This window comes from Halichoerus grypus, chromosome 3, assembly GCF_964656455.1.
Source record: "Halichoerus grypus chromosome 3, mHalGry1.hap1.1, whole genome shotgun sequence".
Classification (NCBI taxonomy): Eukaryota; Metazoa; Chordata; class Mammalia; order Carnivora; family Phocidae; genus Halichoerus; species Halichoerus grypus.
Window position 1 is genome coordinate 42998596 of NC_135714.1, and position 22991 is coordinate 43021586.

The following is a 22991-nucleotide window of genomic DNA, read 5'->3' on the forward strand; positions in this document are numbered from 1 at the left end:
TTTCAAATTTCAAATGTTTTTGTAAGACCTCCGGAAGACTATAGTTAGTGGTGTTAGAGAAGGAGTGATGTTTGGGTGGACAGTGGGATAAGCTTGCAGGGCCAGCCTGCTCTAATGTCGAGGGTCTCCCATGCAGATTTGCCCTTGACCTTGCTAAATGTGAATCTGTGAGATGAAGATTAACACTATCTTGGTATGAAGACCAGATGCTCTGTCTTAGGGTCTCACTCATATTGTCATGAAACCTGCCCCATGAGTTATGACCTCCATGTTTCTGAAACAAGTTTGAATAATGTTTAGGAATCCTAGACATTTTCCCTTTGGGTTTTAAGAATAATCTAAAACAAAAATATTACCAGTTATAGAGACAACACTTTTTATTTTAGAGTAATAATTCCCATGTGAATGTCTTCTTCCATAGAATAAAACTTGATTTTTTTAAGTCAGTGTCTCTCCAGATGTGGTCTTCAGAAATGTTGGCGGGGGGATCTTCAAAAATGTTGGCGGGGGGTCTTCAAATGCATTCTCAGGGTTCTATATGAATGGTCTTTTTTTCCTATTAAAAGTGAAAAGTTCTGTTTTAGTGCATTATAATGTAACAGTAGTTTTAAATATAGGACCCAGAAATGAAATTTTCCTTGGCTTTATAATGACTTTAGGTGGAAAATCTCCAAGGATGAATATGTTGCATGCCAATTCATTTGAATTTTATCCAATTCCACAAGTATTTATTGAGCTGTGGTCCTAATGCTCTAGCAGGCACAAAGGAATAGAGAATACTAAGTTCCTGGTCCTTTTGGGAGAGAATTATCGTACAAGAAGCAATGGGAACATTCTCCCTGGAGGAGTCAGGGAAAGCTTCTTAAAGGATGAATTCACTAGGATGACTGGCAGAGAGAGAGAGAAAGAGAGAGAGGTAGATAGAACATTGCACAAGCAACAACATGGACAAAGACATGCATACCTGGTAGTTTAACATGACCAGAACATGGAATTTGAGGATAGACAGCATGAGTAAAGTGACTAGGAAGATGACTACCCTTTGAGCCTTGCTAAGGAGCTTGGGCTCATTGGCAGGAGAACATGGCAACTGTTCTGTGTTGTAATGCCTTTTATTGTTGTTGTTGTTATTGTTGTAATACCTTTTGGGGATCTCTCTCCCTGTATGCCTTTATTACTCCATTTTCTCTGAAAAGTTTGAATTCTCTCAAGAGCCACATGTATTGGTCTCACACTCCCGGGTGTAAAGAGGTAAAAAAATGTCATCAACTTAGCGATGGTACAAGAGTTCCAGTTGGAGAAAGAAATGTCTTTGTTGGGAAAACTATGTTGGAAAAGCCTTGGGGTATATCCAAGACACCTGAAAATTTGTGATTTTAAGTATCAGAAAAAAGGGAAATAATTTTGCCTACGTGGGGAGAAAGAATTTGGGGTTTTGGTGGGGGATCAGTCCGAAGGAAAGGTGCTGACAAGGGTGCGGAGAAGGTTACAGGAAATTGTGGAAGGATATCTCCCAATTCTACAAATCTTGAGGACAGTCTGTAAAATCCACAAATGCTGTATGCAAGTGATTTTTTTTTATAGTGGGATACTGAGAACAGGTTTGAACTTCAGGGCAGACTTGGACTAGGATGTAGGATGGAAGCTGCATGTGTTATGGAGCCTGAGGTGGCCCTAAAAACAAAAGCTTCAAAGAATGTGCAGCCATCTTGGAAAGGGCTTTGGATTCCTCAGGCTATGGTTTTGAACTAGATCTTGAGGATTATGCTGGTTAATTTTATGTGTCAACTTGGCTAGGCTATGGTGCTGGTTATTTGATCAAAAACCAATCTTGATGTCATTGCAAAGATATTTTAGGCGTAATTAACACTTATAATAAGTAAAGTTTGAGTAAAGTAGATTACTCTCCATAATGGGGATGGGCATCATCAAATCATTTGAAGGCTTTAGGAGCAAAAACGGAGGTTTCCAAAGAAGGAACAAATCTGCCTACAGACTTCAACACAGAAACCCTGCCTGAGTTTCTCACCTGATGGCCTGCCCTGCAGAGTTTGGTCTCAAGACTGCAACATCAACTCTTAATTTAATTTCCAGGCTGCCAGCTTGCCTTATGGATTTCAGACTTCCCAGCCCCCACAATCACATGAGGCAATTCCTTAAAATCTCTCTCTAGATAGATGGAAGAAATAGATGTATAGATCTCTAGATGTAGACTTATAAATAAGATATGAATCTATCTTTATCTATCTATTAGCTATCTATCTATCTATCTATCTTACTATTGAGTCTGTTTCTCTAGAGAACGCTGACTAATACAAGCACAAGGAGATTCCAAATGATAGCTGGGTGATACAGCTCTATGAAGGGCAACTATACATGTTTCTAGGTCCTGGGCAGGAACAAGCCTTTCCTCACAATTTGAGAAAATGCCAAAAGGAAAGGGATTCAAATATGGTTGCTCCTTGACTCATTAGGATACTCAGTAAGTGCTCTGTGATATATATTGCTAGATCTTGACCCAATAGCATCTCTCTTACCCTTTCCCTACTGAAAGAATCCTAATTTTGTCTTAATCAACAATTCCTAAACAAGTATTTAATTTTCCAGCCTCTTTTGCAGCTAGGGGTGGTCATGTGACACAGTTACAGCCAATGAGACTTAAGCCATCATGTTTGGCTCTTGAGAAAGTTTGTAATGGGATCAATCTGTCTGGCATGTTTCTTCACTGATTTGCCCTTCCCTCTTTCCCATTCTTCCTGGCTGGAATAAAGATGCAAAACCTCACGGTGCAGCAGCCATCTTGTAATGATGAGGATGAAAGACACTAAGAATGGTAGAGCATAGAGTTACAAGGACTCTGGGCAACTGAAGACATCCCTGATTAGCTGCATCAGACTTGGACTACCTATCTCCAGCCTTCTTAATATAAGAAGACAATAAATCTCTTCCTTGTTTATGCAGACCTGATCAAGTTTCCTGCCACTTGCAGCTGAATGCACTCCTCACTGATACTGCCACAATCTCAATCACTATTGGATTAAGCAATGGCATTGTTTCCAGAAGTCCACCAGGCAAAAGAAGAGTGAGGGGCCTGAAGACCTGACTGACTCTCTCTGTAGCCCTTTTAATTAGCAAATTAATTGAGCTTAAATGATCATATAAACTAATCATCACCTTGAATGGAACACAGAAGAGGTAAATTTCTGTGGATTAGAATTGAGATTTGGATGGAGAAGAACTAAGGGTATGTCATCATCAGGTGGGAATGAGGGAGCAAGAGGGCATTTTAAACTATAAATGATGGTTTTTAAAAAATAAAAGCGTGGTTAAAAAAAAAATAAGTCCACTACAAATAGTATATCTTGATCTATAGTCCAGAGGTGTCTGGTTTAAACAAAAAAGAAATGAATACTCAGTGATACGAATATCTCTGTGTTCATAAATAAAGACTAGTATCCTATGTGTTTTTTTCTATACTTTCCTTCATTTTTTCACTTTATTTACACAATCATTCATTCAACAAACATTTATTAATGAATAGGAACCAGGAACACAAGGATGAGTAAGACAAAGTTCTTATCCCTCTAGAGTCAAATATTGAGTGAACAGACAGAATTGTGAGCGGATAAATAACCAAACAAATCTCTCAGGGATATAGAAGAGATAAAAATAAGTCATGAACCACAAACACTGACCAGAGGAATTAGGAGTGACTGACTCCATAGCATGGGAGACATTTGAGCTGGAGTTTGAATTTTGAATAGGAGTTTCCTAAATGGAGAAGGAGGAAGACCATTTTCATTTCCTATATCTTCATCTTTGGAAACAAATATTAAAGGAGATTTGACCCATTCAGATATCAAGGGAGGCTTCTCTGAGGGAGCTTCTCTTCAGCTGAGACGTGGGTGAAAAGGAGTTAATGAGAAAGAAAAGAGAATTCTGGATAGAGGGAGAAGCAGAACTCATATCATAAGGTGGAGAGAGGTATGAGATGAAGCTGGAGAAATATTTAGGAAATATTCCAAATGATATAGGGGCAGAACAGGTTAAGGAGGGTTTGAGTTTTTTTTTTTTTTTTCCTTAAAAACAATGAGAAGGCATTGACATATTTTATGCCAAGTGAACCTTCTGGCCATCTTAACTGCTAGCAATCTAAAGTGCTTAGACTAAGGAGCTGTGGCTTTTCCCGAGAGCCTTGGGATTCTGAATTCCCCCTGCAACCTCTCTAAAGCCAAGCTGCAGATTCATTGGTGGAACTCACCATAGGTATCAGAATATCTTGCCATCTCTAGTAGTCCCATAATTCTTCTTCTCCATAAAGGCAAGCATACTGGCAAACTTTAATAACTGTCAGGTCTAATTATGAACAGCCATTGCCCTTTAGACTTGCATAGGAAGCCCTTTCCACTCCAGACGCTGCCCTGTCAGTCTCTGAATGGCATCCTATGAAACCACGGGTTAGACAAAGCACTGGGAAAAGATGCAAACAATAGCAGGAGCTAATGATATCTACACATAATACAATCTCCAAAAAGCAGGAGCTAGAGCCCAGCAGATACCACTGCATTGACGGCTTCATTTTATTCATACCCTACTGAATATGTCACTTCCCACAGTTCGGATGTCAGGCTGTGACCTGAATTTCCAAGCTTGTTGTTTGTACCATCAACCGTTAGCTTGGAGAAAGGCAAGAATTTAAACATGCAAAACTGGATTTGCATATTCGGTGTTTTAGGTAAGAAAGATGCCTTGGATTTTGGCCCAGTTGAGAAGGAGCTGCCGTTCTTTTTTCATTAATATCCTCTTACTTACAAGAACATGTTGACACAAACACACACATACACACAGAGGACACACAAAGAAATTCTCAAAGGCTTTCCAGTGATAACCTCTTAAGAAGCAAAGCTCTCAGAAGCACATTTCATTTGAAAAGGTAAAGAGCTAAGCCGGAGGGTTAAAGGAAAGAAAGCAAAGGCTGAGGAATACTGCAGCAGACACGCCATGATTCCTCAGGAACCTCAGAGTTTTCTCTAGGGAAGAAGAACCCGAGGTCAAATAGAAAAGCATGGGAAAAAATGAAGTATGGAAGCAGAAGAGCTGGAACAAAATTCAAAGCAGCCCACACTCTAACCACTATATATGACCCATACAATTACCTTTTAAAAAAAAATTCTTTTTATTAAGACTTTATTTTTTTAGGGCAGTTTAAGGTTTACAGGGGAAGGTACAGAGATTTTCCATATACTCCCTGTCCCCTCACATGTACACCTTCCCCCATTACCAACATTCCGCACCAGAGTGGTACATTTGTTACAACTAAGGAACCTACACTGATACAACATAATTCTCTTAAGTCCATATTTTACATTAAGATTCACTCTTGGGGGTCCCTGGATGGCTCAGTCAGTTAAGTGTCTACTTTTGGCTCAGGTCATGATCTCAGGGTCCTGGGATGGAGCCTCATGTTGGGCTCCCTGCTCAACGGGGAGTCTCTGCCTGTCCCTCTCCCTCTTTCAACCTCTCTCTCTCAAATAAATAAATAAAATCTTTAAAAAAAATTCACTCTTGGTGTTATACATTCGGGTTTGGACAAATGTCTAATTACATGCATCCATCATTATGGTATCATACAGAATATTTTCACTGCCTTAAAAGTCTTCTGTGCTCCCACTCTTCACCCCTCTCTCTCCCCAATTCCTGATAACCACTGATTTTTTACTGCCTCACTGGTTTTGCCTTTTCCAGAATTTCCTATCTTGGAATCATATAGTATGTAGACATTTCAGATTGTCTCTCTTCACTTGGTAAGATGCATTCAAAATTCCTCCATGCCTTTCATGGCTTGATAACACTGAATAATATTCCATAGTCTGGATAAACGACAGTTCACTATTAAGTATGATGTTAGCTGTGGAGTTTTTGTAGACACTTTTTTTTTTAAAGACTTATTTATTTTATATATATAGAGAGAGAGAGCGCGAGAGCATGAGTGAGGGGAGGGGCAGAGGGAGAGAATCTCAAGCAGACTCCCTACTGAGCATGGAGCCCAATGTGGGCCTCAATCTCACAATCCTGAGACCATAACCCAAGCTGAAATCAAGGGTCAGTTGCTTAAACAACTGAGCCCCCCAGACACCCCAGGCACCAACCAAAATGTCCTTCATTAGGTGAATAGCTAAACCATAAAGATATTCTTTATCTAGTTGAAGAAGTTCTAGTCCTACTTTACTGAGAGTTTTTACCATAAATAGGTATTGGATTTTGTCAAAATCTTTCTTTTTCAGCCTATTAATGTGATAGATTACAAAAATTGGTTTTCAGATGTTGAACCAGCCTTGCATACCTGGCATGAATTCCGCTTGGTTGAGGTGTGTAATTCTTTTTATATGTTACTGGATTCGATTTGCTAATATTTTCTTGAGATTTTTTTTTTCAATCTGTATTTATGACAGATACTGGCCTGCAGTTTTCTTCTCCTGTAATGTCTTTGTCTGGTTTTGGTATCAGGGTGATGCTGGCCTCATAGAAAGAGCTAGGAAGCATTCCTTCTGTTTCTATCCTCTAAAAGAGATTGTAGAGAATTGATATCATTTTTTTTTTTTTTTTTTTTTTAAATATTTGGTAGAATTAGGGCGCCTGGGTGGCTCAGTTGGTTAAGCGACTGCCTTCGGCTCAGGTCATGATCCTGGAGTCCCAGGATCGAGTCCCGCATCGGGCTTCCTGCTCGGCAGGGAGTCTGCTTCTCCCTCTGACCCTCCTCCCTCTCATGCTCTCTGTCTCTCATTCTCTCTCTCTCAAATAAAAATAAATAAAAAAAAATCTTTAAAAAAAAAAAAAAAATATTTGGTAGAATTAGCCAGCAAACCCATCTGGGCCTGGTGCTACCTGTTTTGGAAGGTTATTAATTACTGATTGAATTTCTTTTATAAATATAAACCTATTCATATTGTCTATTTTTATCTTCCAGGCAGTTTAATTACTGACCATTTACCATGAATGTGGGGAGGCTTGGTTTTAAGCTTTGTTAGAGTGTTGTTTAAGCTATTGTGATGTTAAGCTAGAGTGAGATTATTCAGTTATTTCCTAAGTTTTGAGGCTTTTACTTAGTCTTGGGACATAGATTTTACTACTAAAGCCTGGCTATTATGGTATTTCAAAAGGAAAACCATACCCGGTAATTGCACTCCTGGACATTTATTCCAGAGAATTGAAAGTTTCTGGGTGCACAAAAGATCATAGCAGCTTTATTTGCAATAAAACTTAATACTTGAATATTTGTAATAAAACCAAAAACTTGAAATAACCAAAATGTCCTTCATTAGGTGAATAGCTAAACAAGCTGTTATATCCATGTCAGGGAATACTATTCAGCAGCAAAATGGAACCATTAGATCTATCGAGACACACAACAACTTAGGTAGATCTCAAGAACATTATGCTGAGTGGAAAAAAGCCAATTTCAAAAGGTTATATACCATATGATTCCATATATATGACATTCTCAAAATAACAAAATTGCAGAGATTGAGAGCATATTAGTTATCGTCAGGATTAGAGATAGTGAGATAGTGGCGGGGGGGCATGATTATAAGGGGTAGCACGAGGGAGCTCTTTGTGGTGATGGAACAGTTTTGTGTCTTGATTGCAATGGTGGTTACATAAATCTACACCTGTAATAAAATGGCATAAAAACTGTGCACGTTTTGTAATGTCGATTTTCTGGTTTGACATCATAATATAGTTAATATAAGATCCAACCATGGGAGAAACTGAGTGTAGAGTGCATGGGACCTATCTTTGCAACTTCCTGTGATCTACTATTATTTCAAAATACAAGATTTAGAAGAAAAAAAGGAAATCCTGGGCCTTTACCAAGTCCCTCCAACTTGGTGGGATATAAACTCCAGTCTGTTGCCTCTGTGTAAGACAACAGCTGGAACTCTGCTCAACTTTCACAGATGTCTAGCTGTTGAATGTTACTCATCTCCTCTGCATCTCCTCCATGCATCCAGGTCATCCATACACTTGAGAGCTTTATGCAGATCTGAGAGCTTCCTCCTTTGCAGTGCCTCCTTTTCAGGATTTGCCCCCTCAGTTTCTTTGGAGCCCCAAACTGCATCTTCTGACACCTCAAGCCAATAGGACTGGCTTTCTGCTTGAATTCTAACTACCCTGCAGTTCATAGAATGCAGAGTGCCCCAAATAAATGTAGATCTCACCTACTGTGGTTCCCTTCTTTCAAGGACTGGAGCCTCTCCAAACTTCATCTGCTTTTGTTCAATCTCCAGTGCCTTCAAGGCATTATATATATCACTATCATATAAATATGCAAATATATATGCATATATATAGATATAAAGCACTGCATGCATAAAATCAAACTGCAAACTTGTAATAATATCCTATAACTTTAGAATGTTTTCTAGTTTACAAACCACTTTTCCATTTTATGCATACCAAGCCTATGAGTTAAAAGACATAGTATTATACAATATATATAACCTTTGTATAAATTATCCTGGGTCTCCTCATTTGGTAGCCATTCTTCAGTCTGTTATGAGCACTTCATCCTCAGTGTTCTCCATAGACATTTTGGTTCACAAGGTCGCTCTCCTCATTTTCTGGTTATTTCCCCCTCCACCTACCCCATGGGTGTTCTCATTCATGATCAGAATTTTAACTACCTCCTATGAACTACAAATCACGAATTTGTACTTAATTCATGACCTATCATCAGATTCCTGACTCATGTATCTAATTGGCATCTCCATTTGGGAACCCATAGATACCTCAAAGAACATATTCAAAATTCAACATTTATCCTCCCCTAAGACCTAATTTTATTTTCTATATTTTCTGTTTTTTGGAATGGTACCACCTTTTTCAACACTCAAGCTAGAAACATGAAACTTGTCTTTCACCCTTTAGGTCCAACTGCCCACCAAGTCCTGCCAACTCTACCTTGTTTATTTCCTGAGTCCCATCTCTCCTCTCCATCTGACCTCTGCCTTGGTTCAGTACCTCAGGATTTCTCATCCAGACTATTGCAATAGACGCCTAACTGGTCTCCTCATTTCTGATTTTGCTTTGGACTGGGACAGGGGTTACAGCCTCAAGAGGGCAGACAGCAAATTTGGACTGTGGTCTAAGTTAAAGAGGAACCATGGGTTAGTAAGTAACTCTCTGGTAATACAGAAACCTCCCAAATTAGAGTGTTAACACCAGCAAAAATCAATATGCTCTTTTCCTTCTATGATAGCAGACAGGCTTAGTGATAAGAGTTTGGGTCGGTGTGGGCAGGCAGACCACAGCTTCTGAGGGCCCCTATCTTTTTAGGGGACAGAGGGAGTAGAGAGGACAGAGGGCAGAGAATGAAAGCCTATACAGACAGAGGTGGATAAAGAGGTTCAGCTCAGATCTTAATATGGGTTCCTGGTGAACTCCAAGACTCAGCTCTATGAATAGTAGGAAGGAAGCAAGTGTACACCCAAGACTGTGCTAGTCCACAAAAGGCATAAAGTGTGAGAGGAGTAGTTTGGGCTAAGATTATTTACTTAAGAATTCTCAGTATCTGTATGTGTTTCAAACACTTTTGTTTCATGTAAATATTATTTAGTCATTCATGTTAAACTTCTTAATGTAATCCCATTTAAGTGTTTGTCTTATATTTCAAATATCCCCAAGGATATGGTATGTGTGTGTTTGGGGCGGGGGGCGTGCCAAATAACAGTGTCCTATGCGACCATTATCTAAATCAAACTCACATAACAAATGAAACAGTTCCCTCACACTGCCGCCAAGCCTCACCTATCCAAAGGTAAATTGGACAAATCTGCTGAAAATACTTCAGTGGCTCCTCCATCCTTGATAGTCTGTAAACATCCCCCACCCCTGATGACCCCACTCCCTTGGTCTCTGAAGCCTCACCTAACGTTTTCATAGGATAAAGAATCCTTTTCCGTAGTCAACTCCAGATGCTGCACTTTGACTGTGAGCTTCATAGGCAAGAAGTCTCTCTGACCCATCCCTGTGTCATCATTATCTAGCACTATGTGTGGCTCATGGTAAGTGCTCAAAAAAAGATTTGCTGAACAATTAATTTACTCAGGGATTAGCAAACATTTTCTGTAAAGAGACAGAAAATAAATATTCTGGGCTTTGCAGAACCTAAGTCTCTGTTACAACAATTCAGCTCTGCCATTGTAGCATAAAAGCAGCCATAGACAATACAAAAATGGGGCATGGCTGTATTCCAATAAAACTTTATTTACAAAAACAGGTACACGGATGGCTTTAGCCTGAGGGTCATAGTTGGACAACTTTTGAATTAAATGAATGAATGAATATGCAAATTGCCTTGGAACCACTTGGTTTTGACTCAAACTCTCTTTTCCAGGAAAGCGGACTTTCTCCTCACACAAATTCTTCATAGTTTCCTAAAGTAAGGCCCAGACCAAAAGATGCTCCAAGTGCAGATAGGATAAGATCTGTTTATTTTCTCATTGAACAGTTTGAATGGTATTATTTAGATGCAGTGTCACTTGAAAGGATAGTACTGGCAGCTCTCATAAGTTATTAAAACTGGAATTTACTATCATGTATATTAAAAACAAGAAAAAATGTCCTGATGCTCAAGACCATGATACATTGAATAAAATATGCCATGATTTCCCAACAGCCACAGATTCCCATGAAAAAAATGAAAACAAAGATAATAGAATAAATAGGGTGAGTTCAAGCATGGTTCAAATATGTGTACCACAGTCATGATTAAAGCTTCTCTGAGGTCCACTGCAGGGGAAGTGACTGTGAATAGCTGAGTATTTGGAGAAGTTGGGCATCCAACAGAAGGTTCTTTAAACTGGGTTCAAATACTAACTTTGACCCTTGTTAGTAGTAGGACTCCACAGATTACTTAACTCCTCAGGGCCTCATTTCAGTAAAATAAGCATAATAATACCCATATTCCCAGGTACTCTTAGGGATTATAGGAGATATTTAAAGCCTTGAGGACAGTGTAGGAAACACTACTGAACATCTGTTGGAGCTGGGAACAGTGGTGCATGACTCACACACCTCATCTCCTGGGTTCCTTCATAGCACTTACCACTCACTGCCTGATACTGTCTTATACATTTATGTCCATTTGTTATTGCCTGCCTCTGTTCCCCATTAAAATATAAAATCCATGAGGCCAGGCACCAGCCCACTTTCTGAACAAAGACAGAGCAGACTTCAGGTTCTGTGCCTTTGCCAGGCAACACCATCCAGCTAGAATTTAATCATATTTGGTTTGCATTTACATTTCTTTTTCTCATTTAGAACAAGTGATACTGAATTTCTATTTATGGGTCTAATAAAAGTGCCTTTTTAAATTAAATTTTTTGATAATTCCAAATATATGCATGAATTTATTCAGGCTTATTTGTTTATAAGTATTGGGTAAATGATAGTAAAGATGTAATGCTGATATGATCAAAAAATATATATCGATTTCTGAAGTTGAGGGCTTGCTGAAGCATAGGACCTCTAGGTCCTTTTCTAGGATCTTCATGCTATGATTTGACGCTTTTGTAAGGATTGACCTCAGCATGAGCAAAATGTGTCACAGATACACTTTTGTCTTGGGAGACCAAGTTTTGGGTGAAAGGAAAAGCAGCTTGTGAGTAGCAACCTGAGGAGATTCTCCCTACCCCAGAGGGAAAGCTTCCAAGCTCTTGTTTTCTTACTTTCCCCTTGTCTATTTTTGTTCAGCAAATTTCTGTTTAGACACCAAACATCTTGGAGCCAGACACTATGCAAATCAAAACAAATGATAAAAGTGAGACTTGAAGAAGGCAAGTGGAAAGGAGAAGTGAGTCAAGATTTCTTCACTTTACAAGTATCGGATCCCAGGCATGGGGACATCGTAAGGCAGGATTGCATCCTAACTCAAGGCAACCCACGGTTTCTTCACGTCTCCTCCTTCTCCTGCTTCCTTTTCCCAATCATTTTCCCTTTCTTTTTTGTTTAAATGAAGAAATTCAATGCATACACTGATGAAATCTTTGGGTCTTGTTCAGTTCATTTTCAATTACACCAGAGTGGTGTGGCTGGGGTGAGAAGACATGTCAGATTCCTCAGCACTTTCTTGTTTTCAGGGAACATCCCGAATCATGAGGAAAGCCATCCTGCCAGCAAGGAGAGGATGTCCTCATGGGAGGATGCCCTCCTATGCCAATGCTTCTCAAACTTTAATGAGAATATAAATCACCTGAGGATCTTCTGATTTGGTAGGTCTGGGGCACACAAGAGAGTTGGCATTGCTAACAAGCTCCAGTGAGGCTGACCCATGGACCACACTAGAAGGTTATATCATTACTAGCAGCATATGTCACAGCACTTGCTAAGCATCTACTTACACTATGCTCTGACCTACGTGCTGAAGTGACATTCATTTTCAGATCAGAACCTCTCTCCTAGGTCCTGGGAAAAACGTGAAGGTGAATAAGATTTTATTTTTGCCCTCAATAAGCTTACCTACCATGTCTAAGATCAAAGCCAAAGACATAAAATAGCACTGTAATTATTGTGTGAAAAAGCCCTCATAATGAGGGCACAGGATATATACCAAATCCAGGGTGATCAACTTAAAATATATATATTAAATTATCTCTGTATCTCTCTCTCACACACACACATACACACACACACTCATGTTCTCCGTTCTAAGAAATTAAAGTTAGTTATATCTTGTGTTCATAGATTTTACCTGGACTGTTTAGATGGAGGGTGGACGAGAGGTAGCCAACCATTTAGGTAGACCTTGAAGGGCAAGAATGTAAAGCACTGAAAATTTAAAAAATTTTAAATTACCCTTGAAAACCTCTTTTCTGGGGTCCCCAGAGGAGGTATCTCCTACTGTCCTTTGTTGCTGAATTTGGTCACATCTTGGGTCCTGCCCTCAATGTTCTTCATGCATATATGTGGTATAAGGCCTAATATTGGGGCTCAATATCATGTGCTGCGTTCACATCTAGAGCACAACGTGGGGCTTTGAGTGCTTAAGTGCAAGTTCCCTGCCCTCTTTGCTGCCGTGAATGAGGTTCCTTGCCAAACAACCCTCCTTATCCAGGGACCAGACACAGTTCCCATTTATCTCTGAGTAGTGGGTTCCGTTTCCTCTCAGCCCACAGAATTATTGAAACAAGCCAATTACATCCTCCCATGGGAACCAGGAGTCACCCCACCCTCTTGATACTACAAACCTACCTAGCAGCCCCTGATAGTTTACACTGTTCCTGAGTGCAACCCCTGTGTGGTCCTGCAGGATATGAGTGTCCACCTACTCCAGGCTGTGAATATATGTGCTTAATAAACTCCTCTCAGTCTCCTCTGTCTGGGGTTCAGTGCTTTGTGTTCAACCATCCCCACAACCCTAGGACAGGAATCCCTCTCTCACTAATGAGGTGATTAAGAGGAAATTAAAACAATATGTGATTTGTCTTTGAGCGGAATCTCAGTTTGATGTGTGTGCTGAATGACATGCAGGTGTAGTTTGCTGCATAGAACATGGATTTCAGACAGCACTGAAGTTCTCTTTATTACCATCGTTACCTTATAGGCATTCATGCATGGGCTTATGCTAACTCCCAGATGCCTTGGTATTTAAAACCCTTTTGATTGGGTGTTGAATTTCTATTTCAGTAATCCTTTCACTTATACTAATACTGTTCATTGTCTAACACAATATTGGAAACATTTTAACTACTCATATATATTACAATTTATTCTGAAATCAATCTGGATTGTGTTCAACTCAATACCATAATCATTACTAAAATGCAAACACCATAGAAGAGTGTTCATAGCAGCATTATTTGTTATAGTCCCAAACTGGAATATCCATCAAGACACAATATCTCAATGCAAGTGCCCATCAAGATTAGAATAAATAAATAAACCTAGGTATATTTATACAGTGGAATACTATTCAGCAATGAAAATAAACAAACAAAATAAAGCCACATGCAACCACTTGGATAAATCTCTCAAACACAGTATGGAGCTAAAAGAAACCAGACACCAGAGAACACATGTGTGCAATTACAGTATATAAAATTTAAAAAACAGTCAAACTAATCTGTAGTATTAGAAGTCATAACAGTGGCTAACTTTGGGAAAAGGAAGTAATAATTAGGAGGAGAAAGGAGACCTTAAGGGGGTGTGTTTAATGTTCAATCTCTTGGGGCACACGGGTGGCTCAGTCATTAAGAGTCCGACTCTTGGTTTCAGTTAAGGTCATGATCTCAGTGTTGTGAGATCGAGCCCCGCAACAGGCTCTGCACTGAGGTTGGAGACTGCTTAAGATTCTCCCTCTCCTGACAAACCACGAGAGACTCTGGACTTCCAGAAACAAACTGAGGGTTACAAAAGGGAGTGGGGTAGGGGGATGGGGTAACTGGATGATGGGTATTAAGGAGGGCACATGTTGTGATGAGCACTGGGAGTTATACACAACTAATGAATTGTTGAACACTACATCAAAAATTAATGATGAGCTAATTGAACATAATAATTTAAAAAATAATAAAAATAAATTTAAAAAAATTCTCCCTTTCTCTCTCCCTCTGCCCATCCCCCCCCCCCCCCCGATGAGCCTCTCTCTCTAAAAAATAAAAGAATAAATAATATTCAATTTCTTGACCTGGGTCACAATTTAGTGGCTATGTGTCCTTTGTAATAATTAATTGTACACATCATTTTCTCTTTTTTCTATATGTATGTTTTATTTCAATAAAAAGAGGTACCACGTTTGCAGTAAAAAAATCTTTTCATCCATGTAACATTATTAGGTGCTTACTATGTGTTTAATATGAAGATGAGGTTTCTGTGCTGAACAAGATACGCACAGTCCCCTGTGGTATATCAAGATGAGAATTGGTCACTAACAATTAGTGCTCTGGGTGGTAAGTGATAAAGCCCATGAGAGATGCATATGCAAATTGTCATAGGAGTTCCAAGGAGGGAAGGATCTTTTTCACCTGGGGGATGAGGGGAGGTTCCATGCACTGCCCCTGGGCCATGAAGGGCAGGTAAAATTTAGATGTGTAGACATGGTAGAAGACATTGTAGGTGGAGAAAATGATACCGATAGGATGAGTCTAAGGTGAATAGGGAAGTCAAATGCTTTAAGATGGCTGAAGCACAGGAGTGTGGTAGGAAAAGATGGGGAATGAAAACAGAAAAGTGGTTGTAGTCGAGTCCTGGAAGTCTCTGAATGTCAGGCTATAGAGATCAAGCTCCTGCAGAGGGTGGGGTTTTACTGAAGGAGAATTGAGCTTTAGGGAGATAAATAACCACAATATGGCTATCAGATCATAGGTGGGAAGGCCAGCTGCAAGGAAGCCGGGTAAGGCACCATGGCTATAGTCCAGAACTGAGGGGTTAAATGCTTGAATCCGTGTGCCTACAATGTGACAGACAAGTGGGGCTGATTAAGCAAAAGTCCAATGGATTTGAGGTTTTAATCCTAGGTCCGCTACTTCACTGATGTGTAAACTTGATTCACTTGTCTAATTGTTAGTTTGTCTATCTGTAAAATGGGGCTAATACAGGATTGTGCTGAGGTTTATGAATATAAATGAATATAAAATACCTAGTACACTGCTCATAATAGAAACTTGATAAATAGTAGTGATCATTATCATTATAATTGTTATTGCCATCCTAGCCGGCCTTAACTCAATTTTCTTTGGGTTTAGTCTAAATTAGATTCCTTTCACCCAGAAGGTAAATATCAACTTTTAAGAAAACAATCTCCTTCAATCAACTGGAGCTCTTTCAAAATTCTTCCCAAACATAGTATATTAAAATAAAACAAAATAAAATAAACATTTCTCTCTGTGTGTGGGTGTCAATTTGTGCCTCAGTGCACATTCCTAGCATTAACCAAAAAATGACACCTTTCTAGAAATCGATGAGAATGATCAGCTCTTGAGATGGACTGATGACTTATCCTTCATCAAGTCCAAATACAGCTTCAAGGTCATGAGTCACACCAATGACCACTCCTGACTGGTAAAGATGTTTTTTCATGAGGACATTTTTACTTATTTATTTAACAGCAGACACCACTCTGTCTGACTCAAAATGTGGTTAGCTTCTGTAACAAAATCCATGTAAATAGGTCTCCCATGAGCCACTGCAAAAATCCTCAGTAACTTCATGCATAATGGAAGCTTATATAAGTGTGTGTTGCCTCAGGCGGGTGCCTTTTCAGAACTCCTGGGGGTTTCTCTTGTGATTTTTGAGTTCTGTCTCCTTCAGATGTTTGGGTTCTCTGAGCTGTCATTCCACAGAGATGATTTCAATCCTGGATTGAAATGCCAGTCCAAAAAAAAAAAAAAAACAGATAGTGAACATTTACTTTTCCCTTCAGAATTAATTTGTCTGACATGAAATAGACAAAATCGTTGTCAAGAAAATAGACTTAGTTTCACCAAATAATGAAGAGTTGTCTGTACTTTAAAAGGTATCTCATGAAAATAGAAACTTCAGTCCAAAGGGTTAATTTCCACAAAATATATCCCATTTCCTGGAGTTTATCATTTTACATTTAAAATTTGCTATCCATATTTATGACAATTGAACAGACACAACTGAGTTTTGGTTTAGCTTAAATTTGAGCTAGTTTGGTCTATTATGTCTCTTCTGCAGAAGCCATTTATCTGGTAAGCTTATCAAACCAGAATACAGAGAATAAGCATCCCCCATCACTGTATACACAATTGTAACCAGCTTGGTTATCTGGATTCTCACATTAGAGAAGATTAGAAGCGAGAGGGAAGCTAGAATTAGACACATTGACAATTATCAGCAATGACAGCTGACAACCTGACAGAGAGTGAAATAATAGGAAATATCTAAAGCACACACATAAAAACACAAGGCCGGCAGTTTGGAGTCATTAAATGTAGGGGCACATCAACAGCCACTGACCCCCAAATTGTGTTGACAAATGTTTCAAGTAGTCATCATACAAACATCACAAAGCCATTGTACATTTAAAAATGCTTTCCATCCAACATGGCTTAAATTGATCCCCATTGCTTACAGGGCTAATCTTTAGACCTTTAAATTTTGTACTCAGCTGTACAGGACTTATTCTACGGTGTCAATGGCTAAAAGAAATGTTACCATATGTTTATAAAAATGGCAGCATCAGCTCAATTAGTCTAAAAAATAAAAACTTACTATGAAAACTGTTAATAATCTTCCCTTTTAGGTCCATTTCCAAGGTATATCCAAATACTGCATTTCTACAATGACTCCATGGGAGCGTTTCTTGGAAAATTGCTTACAAAGGATGTGTTTTATTTTTTTTTATTTTTTTAAATATTTTATTTATTTATTTGAGAGAGAGAGAGAGAGAGCATGAGAGGGGGGAGGGGCAGAGGGAGAAGCAGACTCCCCGCTGAGCAGGGAGCCCGATGCGGGACTCGATCCCAGGACTCCAGGATCATGACCTGAGCCGAAGTCAGTCACTTAACCAACTGAGCCACCCAGGCGCCCGGATGTGTTTTAGAAAAAAGAAATGGCCATGAAGTTTTAAGACTTACTCACAATGCATAACAGCTATATTAAATTCTCTGAGTAAAGAAAGAAACATTCTAATTTGGTCAGATCCTTTCTTTCCTAGACTTCTTTGACCAACGAATATTTTTCAATGTAAAAAGTATCCCCACTTCCCAGGGCCCATCTTCTCTAGATCTTCCCTCTGTGGCACTTGTGGAAATACCAGTCTCTGGCAATGGTTCCCACATTAGTCAGGCCTCCAGTGTAGAGCAGATGATACACTCAAACGAATTTAACTGAAGGGAGTTTAATAAAGGGACTATTCTGAGAGGTGTGGTCAGAAGTAGGAGAACCAACAAGAATACAGCTGTCAGCAGTAAAGAGAAGCTGTCATCAACCCTAGGCCTGAAGACCCAAGGGGAGGACACAGTGCTACCAAAGCATGGTGAGGGTTGGAGTGGTTGTGCCCAGTGGTTGTTTCCTGGTACATGTTGCACAATCTGTTCTTCAGGGAGGAAAAAAAGCCTGCTTGTAAATCCTCCCATTATGGCCAATTTCAAGCTACCACTGTGAAGTCATTGCACGTGGAGTTGGGAAGAAACAAAGAGCAGCCTACCTTTCTCTAGGATTGCCATCATACAAACACAAGAGTTGTAAGCAACCTCAGCAGCATATGTGATAACAAAATAAATGCAGAAAACTATTTCAGGAGTGATGGGTTTTGTGTGTTTATTTTGTTAAATGTATTTACTTGAAATTCGATGTATTTTATTTATAAAGACTGGCTGTCTTTCGCAACTACCTTCACAAAATTACTGAAAACTTAACAAGCCAGCAACAGCAAACTGTTGGCTGTAATAATACAGGAAATAGCCAATATCGAAATCAGAACAATGGGGAGGGATCCTGGGAAAAGATACACAGGCTCTCCGATCTCTAACCAGGGAGCCCAGAAAACTCTGCATCCATGAGAGGATGCAGTCTTCATGAGTCAGTCTCCCAGGGTTCAGGATTGGGCAGCAAAGGGCAGAGAATGGAACTGAGGGAGGGAGGCAGATGCAGAATAAATAGCGGAGTTCCTAAATGCATATGTTTGTGGGACTTGCAGTTAGGCTGGTTGTGTGAGGATCCCCCCAAAGTACCTTTAAATGTACATGCTGAAGCAAAAGTCACTAGGAATCTATATATATTTCTAATGCTCCTTAGGTGATTCTAATACATAACTGGATTTGGAGTAAGGTATTACATGAATATGACTCTCAGGTATTAATGGTGCCATAAGGCACTGTTTTTCTCTTTATTTGAGCTCAACTGTTCTTTACTATCTGACTTGCCCACTTGAGAAAACATCTTCCTAGATTATCTCGCCACATCAGGGGTAGCTGGCTGGATTCTGAGTGATTCAGGTGGGAGCAATACTACAGCCAGAAGCTCAAAGATTGGAGTGAGAACTGAGAAGAGCCACATAGGGGATCAGAACCCCACCTAAAGAGTGGGAGTAGAGTACTGTGGTTCCCCTGAGTTGAAGAGGCAGAGAGATCAGAATTTGGGGCAACTGAAGTAGCTAGAATCTACAGAACAGGTGTCTTAGTCAGCTCAGGCTGTCATAACAAAATGCCATAGACTGAGTGGTTTAAATAACAGGAATTTATTTCTCAGAGTTCTGGGAGCTGGGAAGCACAAGATCAAGGAGCCAGTCAATTCAGTTCCCACGAAGGCTCTCTTCCTAGCTTGCAGACAGCTGCCTGCTCACTGTGTCTTCCCATGGTCTCTCTCCTTCTCTTTGTAATGACACTAATCTCATCCTAGGGGCCCACTCTCATGACTTTATCTAAGCCTAATTACCTCCCAAAGGCCCCACCTCCCAATACCATCATCCTGCAGATAAGGACTTCAACATATGAATTTTAGGGTGACATAAATGTTCAGTCCATAACAGGAGGGCAACAGAAAAGAGAGAGCTGAGCAATCCAGATGTTCTGTGGGTTTCAACCATGAGTCCTTGACTGAGGACTAGTGTATACATGCCCAGGGCAGGACCAACCCAGCTTACTACATGGAATGAAGTCCAAGCTCTAGGTTTCATCTTCCACACCCTTGCATGTGTTTATAGTTTCCCTCTGCATCTAAATCTCATGAGCCCTCCCAAGTGCTCTCCATGCTTAGGGCTCTCAGCTTTTCACATCTCTATTTGTTAATGTTGCCCCCTATCCTGGGGCTTCCCTGTATTCTTCATGTAGCTGGATTTTTTTATTTTTTATTTTTTAAAGATTTTATTTATTTATTTGACAGAGAGAGAGAGAGAGAATGGGTAAGAGAGAGCACAAGCAGGTAAAATGGCAGACAGAGGGAGAGGGAGAGGGAGAAGCAGACTTCCCGCTGAGCAGGGAGCCCGATGCCCGGATCGATCCCAGGAACCTGGGATTGCGACTTGAGCTGAAAGCAGACACTTAACTGACTGAGCCACCCAGGAGTCCCTAGCTGGATTCTTTTTATCCTTCAAGCCTCATCTTAAAGTCACATTCTCAAAGAGGCCTTCCTTGAACATACACTATAGACATTCACTGTGTTTCCTTGTTTAATTTTTTTTTTTTTTTTTTTTTTTAAGATTTTATTTATTTATTTGAGAGAGAGAGAGAATGAGAGACAGAGAGCATGAGAGGGAGGAGGGTCAGAGGGAGAAGCAGACTCCCTGCCGAGCAGGGAGCCTGATGCGGGGCTCGATCCTGGGACTCCAGGATCATGACCTGAGCCGAAGGCAGTCGCTTAACCAACTGAGCCACCCAGGCGCCCCTCCTTGTTTAATTTTTTAAAAATTGTTTTTACTTACTATTATAAAAAAAAACACAGACACACAAAAAACTGTATAAAGCACATGTATTATTTCATGGCAAAGATCTTGGCAACCACTACCCACACCAAGAAATAGAACTTTGACAGCCACCTCAGAAACCCCTCCATTAACCCCATGAAAATTTTCTCTCTTCCTGCTACAGTAACTGACTTTTATACAAATTGTTTCCACGCATTTTTCTATAGTTGTATCACTTAAGTGTACCTCCCTAAACATTATATTCTCCTCTGCTTTTTAAAATTTGTTTGCTATGTCTTTTAATTCTCCTTACTTACAATCCCTTTTTTATTCCAATATTTAAAACTTAAAAAAACTTAAGGAATAATTTGCATGCAATAAAGTACATGGATTTTTTTTAAAAGATTTTATTTATTTATTTGAAAGAGCGAAAGAGCATGAGCAGGGATGAGAGGGAGAAGCAGGCTCTCCATTGAGCAGGGAGACTGACTGACCTGCGGCTCGATCCCAGGACCCCGGGATCATGACCTGAGCCGAAGGCAGACCCTTAACCGACTGAGCCACCCAGGCGCCCCTACATGGGTTTTAAATGTATAGTTCAATGAACTTTGACAAATATATACATCCATGCAGCCACCATTCCAATGAAGGCATAGACTTTCTGCATCGCTGTTGTGTTAATGTATGTGTCCCCCCCACACCCAAATTCATATGTCATAGGTCATGAGAACAGAGTCGCCATGAAGTGGATTCATGCCCTTATAAAAGAGCCCCCAGAGAGCTAGCTTACCGCTTCCACCATGTGAGGACACACAAGGCGCTGTCTCTGCAGAAGCGGGCTCTCACCAAACAATGAACTTGCCAGTGCCATGATCTTGCATTTCCCGGCCTCTAGAACTATGAGAAATAAATGTTTGTTACTTATAAGCCACCCAATTTATGGCAGTTTTGGTTATAGATGACTTTAGGGTTTTTTTACATGTATTTTTGTCTTCTTTCATTAATTCACACTCACCGTATTGTTTTTATAATCAGAAATAAGCTGATTGTACAAATAAAGATGCTGAAAGGGAAATTTGTATTTAGCTACAATGCACAAAAGTAGAATAATGAAGCCATTTTAGCCCATTTTACCCAGAGCAAAGATTTCATTTCTAGGCTCCTGACATTGCTTTGGTTTCACTGTCCACAAATCCAAAGAAGGCTATGTAAGGAAGTTGTTAATATTTATGAAAACATTATAGAATAGTAAAACAAATATGTAATGAAGCCATATGGATTTGTAGAGATGCGAGCTCCCATATCACATGTATTAAAGTCCTGCAGTACCCATTTCCTAGCACATAGTAGATTTTCAGTTAATGCTTATTGAATGCATGAACAGGCATGTGAAGACCCTGATGAAATAATATGTTATTGTGTAAAGGCTCTATGCACACCAGTGTAATTAAAGAAATGTTGACATGAGCACCAAGAAGACAATACATCCTGGAAGACAGCCTTGGTCTTGGAAGATGAGGGAGCCCGACCAGAGAAAAGGCCCTAGAGAGAGGTTAAAACATGAGCTAAATCTCTAAGGATTAATGGAAAATCCATGAGTTAAACAAGGAAAGAGATAGCCTTACAGGTAGAAGAAACAACATATGAAAAAGCATAAATGTGGGATAAGTATACCACATTCTGGGACATGCAAGTCATTGAGAAGGGCTGGTATAGAGGGTTTAGCAATATGCAGATAGTTGTAGCCCAAGCTTGAGAAGTTTAGAAGGACATAGAGACCACCAAATACAATGTGAAACATCTGAGTTTACTGCTTGCCTGGCAAAGCCGAGACATGACACTCAGGTGATAAGTTCAGCCGCTCACCCAACAGAAAGGACCAGATATAGAGTGAAAAGAAGGAAGAACACCAGGTAAGGCACAAATGTGAGCTCAGGTCTATTTGGCTCCAAGGTGGTCTGTAAATTCTTCACAAACAAGGATTCATGTTGTTGCTGCTGTTAAGATGAGTTTTAAATGTTCTAGGATGAGTTGGGTGAGATGCAGGAGGGCATGGGGTCATTCCATAGACACCCTTGCTCAAGTTTGCAAGATTTCTTTAAATAAAAGAAAGCAGGGAGAAGCTCATTACAGACTTTGTGCCATGCTAAGAAATTTCACATCTCTTCCACCTCATTACTCACCAGCCTCCTAGTTGGTCTCTCTTGCTCCAGCCCTGCATTCTCACAATCCATTCTCCATAGCTTATAAACCACAGCTTGATTCAGTGGATATTTCTCAAAGACCTGTTAAATGCTGGGCACTCTTTGACTTCCCTGCTTAAAGTTTTTCAATAAGTTCTTGTTACTTATAAAGTCCAAAGTCCTTGCCAGGACACGCAAGGCTGTCTAAGATCTGATGCCATTCTCCTTTCCTGTGTTGTCCATCATCACTCTCCTGATTAACTCACCTTCTAAAAGCCAGTGGTGCTTTGAAGTTTGGTTATCATTTTTAGCTGAATCACTTATATGGTCATATGCCTTTGGGCATGTTTCTTAACCCCTCAAAGTCTCAGCTTCCCCATCTATCATATAAAATAATAAGAGCATCTATCTTCTAGGGTTGACTTACAGATCAAAACTAA

General features: G+C 39.8%; 1 long non-coding RNA gene across 1 annotated transcript; it reads right to left on the reverse strand.

Annotated features, from left to right (window-relative positions):
* Window positions 1-471: 471 nt before the first annotated feature.
* LOC118534676 (uncharacterized) lies at window positions 472-22785 on the reverse strand. Its single transcript, XR_004916826.2, has 3 exons — window positions 22552-22785; window positions 21159-21265; window positions 472-556 (listed from the first exon to the last, which is right to left on the reverse strand). It is a non-coding gene; the product is annotated as an uncharacterized LOC118534676 (long non-coding RNA).
* Window positions 22786-22991: the final 206 nt, after the last annotated feature.